Source organism: Capricornis sumatraensis, chromosome 20 (assembly GCF_032405125.1).
Source record: "Capricornis sumatraensis isolate serow.1 chromosome 20, serow.2, whole genome shotgun sequence".
Lineage (NCBI taxonomy): Eukaryota > Metazoa > Chordata > Mammalia > Artiodactyla > Bovidae > Capricornis > Capricornis sumatraensis.
Window position 1 is genome coordinate 25,045,292 of NC_091088.1, and position 9,231 is coordinate 25,054,522.

Below are 9,231 nucleotides of genomic sequence, written 5' to 3' on the forward strand. Positions count from 1 at the left end.
GTGGACATGAGTTTGAGTGAACTCTGGGAGTTGGTGATGGACAGGGAGTCCTGGCATGCTGCAGTCCATGGGGTTGCAAAGATCGGACATGAATAAGTGACTGAACTGAACTGAACTGATGACAGAAATCAGAGCTACCATTTTCCAGGGCCAGAATCAAAATATGTGCTGTTTTCCACTGGATGTATAGGCATCCTCATTTGTGATAGGTAGGTGTCATGGGTTGAATGGTGGTCCCTTTCTGCCCCTGCCCAAAAGATACATTCACTTGGAACCTAGGTACATGACCTCACTTGGAATAAGGATCTTTGCAGATACAATTAAAGTTTCAAGATAGGATCATTTTGGTTTAGGGTGGGCCCTAAATCCAAAGATAAGTGTCCTGAGATAAGAAGGGAAGACACATTAGGGAGAAGGTGATGTGAAGGTGGTGGCAGCGGCTGAGGTGATGTGCCTGCAAGCCAAGGATTGCTGGCAGCTACCAGAAACTGGAAGAGGCGAGGAAGGCTTCCTCCCTGAAGCTCTCAAAGTGAGCACAGCCCTGCTAACACCTCGATTTCAGACCTCTCTCCCCCAGGACTGTGAGTGAACAAGGTTCTATCCTTTCAAGCCACCAACTTTGTGACAGATTGTTAGGGCAGCCCCAGGAAACTAACGTCCTGTGGAAAGGGTGATGATGAAGGAGATATTCTGCTAGAGCAGAGAGTGCAAGCCATGTGCGTGACACTGTGGTAAGCTGCCCTGGTAAATACACCCCGTTTGACCCAGGAACTGCATTTCAGCTATGCCTTGGTTGAGTTTTTCTCCCACCATCTGGAAAGAGAGTTCTGGCATCTCTACTTCATTTAGTGCGAGCCATCAGTTTTTCTGAGCTTTTAAGAAAATTTTAAATTTGTATTTATTTATTTATTGGCTGTGCTGGGTCTTTGTTGCTGCCTGCCAGCTTTCTCTAGATGCCGTGGGCAGAAGCTGGGGCTACTCTTTGTCGCTGCAGGCTTCTCTTTGTGGTGGCTTCTCTTGCTGCGAAGCACTGGTTCTAGGGGCACGGGCTTTCAGCAGCTGCGGCTTGTGGGCGCTAGAGCTCTAGCAGTTGTGACCCCCGGGCTTTAGTGGCTCCCAGGCATGTGGGATCTTCCCAGACCAGGGATCGAACCTGCGTCCTCTGCATTGGCAGGCAGATTCTTAACCACTGGACCACCAGGGAAGTCTCTTGCTGAGCTTTCTGATACTTTAATGGTAAGTCCCATTTCCTGTGTCAAAGGAGAGAGTTCACTTATCAACAAACATTCCCTCTATATCCAGCTTTATCTTCTGTGTGTTCCTCCCAGCATTGTGACCAGCATCCCCCGGACCCATTCCTGGGCACCCTCTGCCAGTCCTGCAGGGACCTGTTCATGGGCTCCTGCAGCTCCTTTAGCTTTTCAACCCCACGGGCCCTTTGCAGGCTTGGCGCAGTTGACTCATGCTCAGATCCGACTCTAGAAGTTTTCTGGTGGTCAGTGAAGGAGGTGGTAGCAGACTGTGAAGAGGACCAGCACTGTCTTACAAGCCCCATTTAAGAGAGGCTTTTCCCATAATCTCCTCATCGCTATCCAGGGAGTGGGCCATTTCTGCAGACTCAGAGGCTTCAGAGTTTTCTGGTGCATGTATCCCGATGACGCGCGCCCAAGTTTCAGAGTCCTACGCCGTCCTCATCAGGGTCCCGACTCGGTGCAGAAATCTTGCTTAGGTCGGCAGTTGAGATTTCTCTGCGGTTTGGTTACTGGTGGTCAGCTCCTTCTGCCTGTGATGCTGTCACGAGGGCTCTCGGTCTCTCATGGTGTGCTCCACCTTGCGACTGGTCCCCCTGAGCCTGGTTTTTCCTGGAAGGCATTGATGGTGTTCATCAATTAGCTCCCAGTCCCGCAGTCTAAGTCCATTTTACCCCCATACCACTCCAACCTCAGAACTCTCGCATGAGGCAGTGCACACGCCATCCACATGGATCCCAGGCCCCAGAAGCCCCGCAGGTGGGCGCCTTGGTAACTGCTGATACTACATGTCCCAGACGATTGAAGACTCCCAGTGGGGTTGTCATGCTAGTTGGCTAGCAAATTTAGAATTGCATTCTCTAAGTCTGTTTCCAAGGACGACTCAGTCCCAATTCTGTTAGTTCAGGTTCCCTAGAAGCAGAGCCTGAGATGAGAACTCAGGAGCACAGGATTAACAGAGAGGGTTCTCTTCTGGAAAATCCTGTAGGGGAGGGGATCAAGTAGGAGAAGCTGAGAGAAAGAGCTGCACGAGGAGGTACCCTCAGAACACTCAGCCTTGTCTGAGACACGGTGATGGTGGGAATAAACCACACTGCAGCTGTCCCTCCTCAGGGCTATGGGCTGCCTTTGCTGCATGCTGCGGTTTAACTTCCGGGGCAAAGGACCCGCCATCAGCTGAGGACAATTCTCCAGAAAATGGGCTGCTGGGGGCCATTCCCAGCCTACTTCATAACAGCTGGGGTCCAGAAAGGGGCTCTGGGAGAACACCAAAGCATCCCAGAGAGCTCAGCTAATTCAGAGTTAGCATCATTCAAGATGAATTGTTTTGTGAGGTGGATGTACTGTCTTCTGGAGTGCAACTCTATCACGATAGTGAATTTTTTTCCAGCAATATTTCCCATAGTTTACAGAGCACACACTCCTAAGTTACTAGCACATCATAGTAATTGTTTGGTCCTCAGAATACTTTTATTGCCTCTGTTCTCTACGCCGGAGTTTTCTATGTTTATGTGTATGTATGTTGGGGGTATTTTAGCTACAAACATAGCGCTACCACCCTAATAAATGCTTGAAGGATTTCGTTAAGAGATTAAACTATATAATTTTTTGCAGTAATTAAAAAAAATCTTTATCAGATTTGCTATTATATTGGTTCTGGTTTTTTGGGAGGGGGTGGCCATAAGGCATGTGGCATTAGTCATCAAACTTACTGTTGGAAGTTGTGACTGGAGAACCACTGCTCAGGTTGCAACAGTAATGACAAAGGACAGCGGGTCCTTTTTTCCACTTGCTGAAGAGGCTGCACCACGTTGTACTCATGTAAGTGTAGTTTCAGTTTACTTTGCCCTAGTTTTGAGATTCCACCATTTCTGATTAGTTTTTGGGCTGCACCCCACAGACCTGCAGGGTTTGTAAATGCCCAGTCTGTAGACCAAAGAGAGTCCAGAAACAGGGACAGAGGCAGCAAAAGTTTATTTAACAGGGTGTCTGAAGCAGGACTCCTGTCCTAGAGCCACGCCCTACCATGCACAGCAGACAGCAGGCAGAACGTGGCAGCAATCTTTACTACCCCTGGGGAGAAGGGGTAGTATTTATATTCCCCATTTATAGGGGGATCTGACGTCAGGTTGGCTCATCAGTTACCATGGAAACTAGAGGCTGGGGCAGGGGCAAGCACATAGGCAGTTACTGATGAAGCCCTATAATTAAGAGGATTAGAGAATTCTGTGAGTGAAGCAGGGCCTGGCCGAGCAGGGGGTATACAGAGAGCAAGAGAACAGACATCTTGAGTGGCCTGACCATACAATTGTTTCACATGAGGGCAATTTCAAATTTTGTGTGTAGAATTTTTTATATTACACGATTTCAAAATGACATCATTCTGTGGTAAACAATGTGGTAAAGAGCCTGCCTGCCAATGCAGGAGACGTAAGAGACACGGGTTTGATCCCTGGGTCAGGAAGATGCTCTGTAGGAGGGCATGGCAACCCACTCCCAGTATTCTTGCCTGGAGAATCCCATGGACAGAGGAGCCTGACGGGCTACAGTCCATTGGGTCATTCTGCTGCTACTGCTGCTAAGTCACTTCAGTCATGTCAGACTCTGTGTGACCCCAGAGACGGCAGCCCACCAGGCTCCCCTGACCCTAGGGTTTTCCAGGCAAGAACACTGGAGTGGGTTGCCATTTCCTTCTCCCATGCATGAAAGTGAAATTGAAGTCGCTCAGTTGTGTCTGTATTCAAATGTATTTAAAGATAATAGTTGACTGATTCGTAATACTGAATCCCAGGCTCAGTTGACAGCAGGTAGAGTGTATCGTATTGGAGAAGGAAATGGCAACCCACTCCAGTGTTCTTGCCTGGAGAATCCCAGGGACAGGGGAGCTTGGTGGGCTGCTATCTATGGGGTCGCACAGAGTCGGACAGGACTGAAGGGACTTAGCAGCAGCAGCAGCAGAGTGTCTAGTGCTGTCTGCTTGTTCTTCACATCGTCAAAGGATGAAGCTCCTTTCGTAAGAAACATGATGGCTCCACTGGCTACATACAGTGATCCCATTAGTTGGTGTATTTATGGAGGAAGCGTTCAAATGCATCATAGATGGCTCACCTGAAGAGTCCTTGTTTAAAAAGATAAGCACGGATATGAGCCCCTTCTAGATATCGGATTTCACAACCAGGCCAAATTTCTTGTAGACTTTGAACTCCTGTTGTGGAATATAGGGATCTTCTATGATGAGGCTTGGGTCAACTGGAACTGAGAAATTTGCTACATGAGTACATTCATCCGTAACTTCTTTCATAAATATTAAAGATTCTTTCTGAAGATTGTTTCTCCTTTGTTCTTTACTGAGTAGGTGGCATAACTGAGGACTGCAGCTTGTGTAGCTACTTTTGTTGGTTGAAAGTGTGTGACTGAAGCAGTCCATCTTGGAGGCATCTTGTAACAAGAGTCCTTCTGATATGGCACTGATAGATGTTTTACCAGATTTATGGCACTCAGTGGGTTTGGGGGACACAACTTGGTCCATCACATCTAAATTTAAAGTTCTAGAAACCAGATCAAGGTTAGTTAGTTTGTCTGCACTGCTAGGGAAGCATTTCTCGAACTCTTGTCCCATTTTAAAAGAACCGTTTCCACAGTATTCAAGCATGTGAATAATTTCTTCTTCATAAACTGTCTGTGTATAATATTGCTTTTCTAGTTCCCTCCAATTAATTGATTTACTTAGCACGCCTGTAGTGAAGACCCCAGATGCTGTGGACCAAGACAGACATGGAATCAATGGCATGGGCTTAGGCCAGTTGGATACTGCTAAGGAAGCCATGAGTCCTCCCATGGATATTCTGGTCATTCCTAGAGGTCCACAACCCTCCCTCTCTAGCCAGTGCAAGAGCGCTGCAGAGTCTAAAACAAGAGCTCCTCCCATCACAAAAAGGTCAGACACGTTTTTTAAGCTGGACCTTATCTGGTCCTTGGGTTTCCTGCAGCCATAATAAGAGTTTTCTAACAGCAAAGAGGCCATTCGGGCTTCTTTAATCATAGGACGAGCCATTAGTGTTTGTCGTCTCCAGTAATGATGATCTCCTGTTCCAGCAAGATGAATGCATACAAGTCTGTATTTGCTGTTCCACTCTTTAGGCACAATAAATTGGAACCTAGCAGTAACAGATTCAGTTGGCATGATATCAGGCACATAATGGGCCATGGGGGAAACAAAGTCTCCATCTAGGATCTTACAATCTGGTTGCTCTTCAATCTTATCAATGTACACTGGATAATCTCTCGAAACCAGATTCTGACATCTTTCTCGACTTCCAATAATCTTTCTGAATTCAAAGAGTCTTCTGAGATCCTCTGGCCTTCCCCATCTTCTGATAAAAAGTTTTGTAAGGAGTAGTCTCTGGTATAGAAAATCTAACTTGCTCACACCCATCAGTAGCAAACAAACATTCAGTGGCCGCTTGGCGGACGCCTGCCGTCCAGCTGGCTGAGACTCCCAGCCCCGCGGCTCCCTAGGCTCCTGGGACTCGCCGTCCTCCTGAGCCCCAAAGGCAGTGACAACAGTCTCCCCAGGAACTGAGAAGTGAGAGGTACTCAGTTTTGAATTAGAATTGGGTCATTCTAATTCACATCAAATACAACACGTGGTATTGCCTAATGCTTTTCTGTATTTGTCTTTCGTGTCTTAATCTGGTAGGAGTTTACTTTTATACATGATGTGAGGTAGGGATCTGACTTTTTTCCTCCTTCAAATGAAGAACCAGATATCATATCTCATTCATTTGAAAACTCCATCATCTTTCTGATTTTCTCTATATTCATGTGTACATTTCTAGACTTTCTATTCTCTTTCTTTGGTTTGTCTAATCCCATCTGCTTCATGCTCTTTTGAATACTTCATGGTCTGTTTTCATATTTGGTAGAACAAATGCCCAAACAATTTGGTTTCCTTTTCAGGCTTTTCCTGGTTATTCTCTTGCGTTTTCTCTTTCAAATGAAGTTCAGTTTGGGCTCATCCAGTTCCATAAAAATTCCTGTAGGGGTAGTGATTGGGATGGTAGTGAATTTACAGTTTAAATGGAGGAGGCCTGACATCTTTACAGTATTGAGTGTTCCCATCCAGTCCATGGTTGTGCCTTTCCACTTATTTAGGTCTCCTTTTACGTCCCACAGTAAATTTTTATAGTTTTCTTCTCATAGGTCCTGAACATTTCTTGGTAGGTTTAGTCTCAGCTATTTTATCTTTTGGTTTTCATTGTGAATGAACTGGAGGGTTTCTGGGATTGCACTTTTGTCAGGACAAGATGCTTTAGGTTTGGTGAAACGTCTCTAGCTCCTGAGTGAAGGTGACTGTACCTCCCCTGGGCAGATCAGAGGGTGAGACTGGCTGTGGAAGTCGGTTCACCTTCTGCGCGTGCAGTCCCTGATACTGTACAGGGACAGGTGGGCTCCACTGGCTCCAATGCAGGTTCCGAGCGTGCTAAGTCTACTAACTTCTCTCCTGATCTCTCCGCCCCTGGCTTTCGGCGCTTGTCTCCTCTGAACCCGAGGCTCCTTTGGGTCTCTCGTCCCCTGCCTCAGCGGCTCTGGCTATGGTGCTTTTCACTGCGGATTTGCCCACTCCTACACGCTCTGCCTCTCGTCTTCTGGAATTGTAGACATGTTCTCGTTTGTCCAACCTAGTGATGGACTCGCTCTTCCTTTTTCTTTTTTATAGTTTAATTAATTAGGCAATTATTGGCTGAGCTGGGTCTTTGTTGCACAGGTATTTCTCTGGCTGAGGCAAGTGGAGGCTGCTCTCTAGCTGTGGTGTGAGAGCTTCTCATTGCGGAGGCTTCTTCCACGGCAGGGCACCAGCTCGAGAGCACTCGAGCTTCAGTGGTTGCGGATCCCAGGCTCTAGAGCGCGGGCTCTATGGTTGTGGCACTGGGGCTTAGCTGCTTGGCGTCATGTGGGGTCCTCCTGGATCAGGGATCGAACCAGTGTCTCCTGCATCGTCAGGTAGATTCTTTACCAATGAGCCACCAGGGAAGCCCCACTCTTTCTTTTTATTATTTTATTCTATTTTTTTATTTTAATTTAAATTTATTTATTTTAATTGGAGGCTAATTACTTTACAATATTGTATTGGTTCTGCCACACATCAACATGAATCTGCCACAGGAGTACACGTGTTCCCCATCCTGAACCCCCCTCCCACCTCCCTCCCCCTACCATCCCTCAGGGTCATCCCTGTGCACCAGCCCCAAGGATCCTGTATCGAACCTGGACTGGCGATTCGTTTCTTATATGATATTATACATGTTTCCATGTCATTCCCCCAAATCATCCCACCCTCTCCCTCTCCCACAGAGTCCAAAAGACTGTTCTATACATCTGTGTCTCTTTTGCTGTCTTGCCTACAGGGTTATCATCACCATCTTTCTAAAATATGACTTTTCAGGGATTAGAGGCAGGAGGGCAGGGAGACAGGAAAGCTTGATGTGTCTCCCGGATCTTGTTGTTTCGTGTGCTCATTTTTCTTAACTCAGAAGACCCTGAGATATGCTTTCATGGTGGCAACAGAGCAGGGAAAGGTGAAGATGCAGGGAAGCAGTGATGACTGATGCAGTGCAGTCCCCTGGGCACCTTGAGGGGCTGAACTCAAAGGTCGGGGTTGATTTCAGACAGGCAGCATGGGTCAAGGGCAGGCAGAGGTGTAGGTGTGCCTGCAGGTTTGATGGTAGAAGATGAGCCGTATTCTCGTTGACTCCTTCTGTATTTTGTAAGAGCCAAGATGTGAGGTTATCACGGGGAGAGAGAGATGGTTGCAGAGAGGAGCCAAGGGTTTCTGGAGAGAAATGAATCATCACTGTGGGGAGCATAAGAGGGGGCCAGACAGGGAAATAGGCTTCCTGTGTTGCACTGGAAGCCAGCCCTTGGATAAGAGGGGCAGCCCACAGGCACTGCCCCCAGCCAGTCCTTAGCCACTCTGAATGGGGTGCTGGTTTGGAAGCTGGAGAACTTGGGTTCAGTTCAGTTCAGTTGGTCAGTTGTGTCTGACTCTTTGTGACCCCATGAACTGCAGCATGCCAGGCCTCGCTGTCCATCACCAACTCCCAGAGTTTTCCCAAACTCATGTCCATTGAGTCGGTGATGCCATCCAACCATCTCATCCTCTGTCGTCCCCTTCTCCTCCTGCCCTCAATCTTTCCCAGCATCAGGGTCTTTTCAAATGAGTCAGCTCTTCCCATCAGGTGGCCAAAATATTGGAGTTTCAGCTTCAACATCAGTCCTTCCAATGAACACCCAGGACTGATCTCCTTTAGGATGGACTGGTTGGATCTCTTTGCAGTTCAAGGGACTCCCAAGAGTATTCTAAAACACCACAGTTCAAAAGCAGCAATTCTTCAGCACTCAGCTTTCTTTATAGTCCAACTCTCACATCCATACCTGAGCACTGGAAAAACCATAGCCTTGACTAGATGGACCTTTGTTGACAAAGTAATGTCTCTGCTTTTTAATATGCTGTCTAGGTTGGTCATAACTTTTCTTCCAAGGAGCAAGTGTCTTTTAATTTCATGGCTGCAATCACCATCTGCAGTGATTTTGGAGCCCAGAAAAATAAAGTCTGACACTGTTTCCACTGTTTCCTCATCTATTTCCCATGAAGTGATGGGACCAGATGCCATGATCTTCATTTTCTGAATGTTGAGCTTTAAGCCAACTTTTTCACTCTCCTCTTTCACTTTCATCAAGAGGCTCTTTAGTTCTTCTTCACTTTCTGCAATAAGGGTGGTGTCATCTACATATCTGAGGTTACTGATATTTCTCCCGGCAATCTTGATTCCAGCTTGTGTTTCCTCCAGCCCAGTGTTTCTTGTGATGTACTCTGCATATGAGTTAAATAAGCAGGGTGACAATATACAGCCTTGAGGTACTCCTTTTCCTATTTGGAACCAGTCTGTTGGTCCATGTCCAGTTCTAACTGTTGCTTCCT

General features: G+C 47.0%; 1 pseudogene; it reads right to left on the reverse strand.

The window, feature by feature from the left end:
• Positions 1-4,306: 4,306 nt before the first annotated feature.
• LOC138096609 (protein ABHD18-like) lies at positions 4,307-5,685 on the reverse strand (annotated as a pseudogene).
• Between the last annotated feature and the right edge of the window lie 3,546 nt (positions 5,686-9,231).